The following is a 3,465-nucleotide window of genomic DNA, read 5'->3' as shown; positions in this document are numbered from 1 at the left end:
AGTCAGAATGGCCATCATCAAAAAATCTACAAACAATAAATGCTGGAGAGGGTGTGGAGAAAAGGGAACCCTCTTGCACTGTTGGTGGGAATGTAAATTGATACAGCCACTATAGGGAACAGTATGGTGGTTCCTTAAAAAACTAAAAATAGAACTACCATATGACCCACCAATCCCACTACTGGGCATATACCCTGAGAAAACCATAATTCAAAAAGAGTCATGTACCACAATGTTCATTGCAGCTCTATTTACAATAGCCAGGACATGGAAGCAACCTAAGTGCCCATCATCAGATGAATGGATAAAGAGGATGTGGCACATTTATACAATGGAATATTACTCAGCCATAAAAAGAAACGAAACTGAGTTATTTGTAGTGAGGTGGATGGACCTAGAGTCTGTCATACAGAGTGAAGTAAGTCAGAAAGAGAAAAACAAATACCGTCTGCTAACACATATATATGGAATCTAAAAAAAAAAAAAAGGTCATGAAGAACCTAGGGGCAGGATGGGCATAAAGACGCAGACCTACTAGAGAGTGGACTTGAGGACACGGGGTGGGGGAAGGGTAAGCTGGGACAAAGTGAGAGAGTGGCATGGACATATATACACTACCAAATGTAAAACCGATAGCTAGTGGGAAGCAGCCGCATAGCACAGGGAGATCAGCTCAGTGCTTTGTGACCACCTAGAGGGGTGGGATAGGGAGGGTGGGAGGGAGACCAAGAGGGAGGAGATATGGCGATATATGTATATGTATAGCTGATTCACTTTGCTATAAAGCAGAAACTAACACACCATTGTAAAGCAATTATACTCCAATAAAAATGTTAAAATAAAAATAAAAATAAAAGTTAGTGGGCAAAACTTTAAGGTGAGCACGCAGTAAGCCTAGACTGTACCTTCTTTCTGCCTGGGTCAGTTTCAGGAGCCCCTTGGAGGGAAGTGGAGCCTAGGAAGAGAATAGCAATATAGCTGAGCCGGGTGGGAGAGATCAGATTTCGGGACTTCGGTCTAGCAGGCATGGTATTGGAGAAAAAAGAGCTTTGTAGAGGCAGACTTCCAGAAGTCACTGAAGACATTGCTTTAGGTCTTTGTTCAAATACTAGGCTGTGCAGGCTTAGAATGAGACACTGCGAGGCCAAGCAGATATCAGTCCTGGGCTTATGTGAACTGAATCGATGCTTGCACAATTCTGGGAGACACGGATTTTGACCAGCCTGAGTGCAGAATCTTCACCCAATACCCCACTGAGAAACAGACGCCCCAGAAAGACCATGCCTTAAGAGTAGGCTACTTCAGCCCTAGAGTAAGGGTTACTGTAGATCTTCTCCAAAATATCCTAAAAACATGCTTCAAATGGATCAAGCTGAATTGTAACATTTAACATGTATGTAGCTATAGCATACATAACCATAACACAAAGGACAGGATTTGGGAAATGAAACTATACTTTAGCAAGGTTTTACCATCTCATATGAGATGGTAAAATATTAACTTTGAGTCGACTGGGATAAATTAAGGATGCATTTTGTAATCACCAGGGCAACTGCTAAAGAAAATAATGAAAACAGTTACAGATGAAAAGCCAATAGAAGAATAACAATTGAATATTAAAATATATTTGGTTAACTCAAAAGAAAATGGGAAAGGAGGAACAGAGGATCAGAAACCAGAAGGAACAAATAGAAAACATATTATAACCAGATAGAGCCTAATCTGACCATATCAATAATTCCATAATATGTAAATGGACTAAAAGCTCCCATTAAAGGCAAGGATTTTTTAAATTAATTAATTAATTTATTTTTGGCTGTGCTGTACAGCTTGTGGGATCTTAGTTCCCCAACCGAGGATTGAACCCGTGCCCTCAGCAGTGAAAGCACAGAGTCCTAACCACTGGACTGCCAGGGAATTCCCTAAAGGCAAGGATTTTAAGGCCAGAAAAATAAAAAACAGGACTTAACCAGAGCTAGGATTAGGGGCAGGCAAGTGAGGCACTTGTCTTGAGTGCAAAATGTGAAGGGGGGCTTCCGTGGTGGCACAGTGCTTAAGAATCCGCCTGCCAATGCAGGGGACATGGGTTCAAGCCCTGGTCCAGGGAGATCCCACACGCTGCAGAGCAACTAAGCCCTTGCACCACAACTACTGAAGCCCACGTGCCTACAGCCCATGCTCTGCAGCAAGAGGAGCCACCACAGTGAGAAGCCTGTGCACTGCAACAAAGACGCAAAACAGCCAAAAATGAAATAAATGAAATAAATAAAATAAATAAATTTATTTAAAAAAAGAAAAGAAATAAAATGTATGGCAACAATAGCACAAATATTGGGAAGGGAGAAATGGAAATACACTGTTATAAGTTTCGTATACTATACATGAAATAGTACACTATCATTGGACAGCATATTGTAAGAAAAAGTTAAAGATGAATAAATAAGTTAAAAATAAGTTAAACCCTAAAACCATTACTAAAATAAGACAAAGAGTTATAACTAATAAATCAACATAGGAGCTAAAATGGTATTATAGAAAACACTCAATAAATCCATGAGAAGGCCAAAAAAGAGGAAACAAAGAACAGATAGGACAAATAGAAAGCAAATAGTAAGATGGTAGATTTAAACCCAACTATGTCAATAATCTAATAACAGAGATTCAAAATAAATGAAGCAGAAACTGATAGGATTGCAAGGAGAAGTGGACAAATCCATGAATAAAGTCAGAGATTTCAGCACTCCTCTCTCAATAAATGATAGAACAATCAGACAGAAAATCAAGTAAGCAGAAAATCAGTAACGATGTAGGAGACTGAATCAGAACCAATTTGACCTGACTGATATTTATAGAAGATTCCATCAGCAAATGCAGAATACACATTCTTTTCAGGTGTACATAGAATATTTACCAAGATAGACCATATTCTGAGCCATAAAACAAGTTTTAAGAAATAAATTTAAAAGGATTCAAGTCATACTGTGTTCTCTGACCACAATGGATTTTATTTTATTTTATTTTATTTTATTATTATTTTTTATTATTTTTATTTTTTGGCTGCGTTGGGTCTTTGTTGCTGCACGTGGGCTTTTCTCTAGTTGCGGCGAGTGGGGGCTACTCTTCATTGCAGTGCACAGGCTCCTCATTGGGTGGCTTCTCTTGTTGCAGAGCACGGTCTCTAGGCGCGCAGGCTTCAGTAGTTGTGGCGCACGGGCTTAGTTGCTCCGCGGCATGTGGGATCTTCCTGGACCAGGGATCAAACCCGTGTCCCCTGCATTGGCAGGCAGATTCTTAACCACTGCACCACGAGGGAAGCCCACACAATGGATTTTAATTAGAAACTAATAAGAAAAGTAGACCTACAAAGTCCCCAAATATTTGGAAACTAAATAATACATTTCTAAATAACCCATGCGTCAAAGAGGAAATCAAAAGGGAAATTATAAAGAGAATTTTAAGAAGAAA

Source organism: Eubalaena glacialis, chromosome X (genome assembly GCF_028564815.1).
Source record: "Eubalaena glacialis isolate mEubGla1 chromosome X, mEubGla1.1.hap2.+ XY, whole genome shotgun sequence".
Taxonomy (NCBI): Eukaryota; Metazoa; Chordata; class Mammalia; order Artiodactyla; family Balaenidae; genus Eubalaena; species Eubalaena glacialis.
This window is presented reverse-complemented; position numbering follows the sequence as displayed.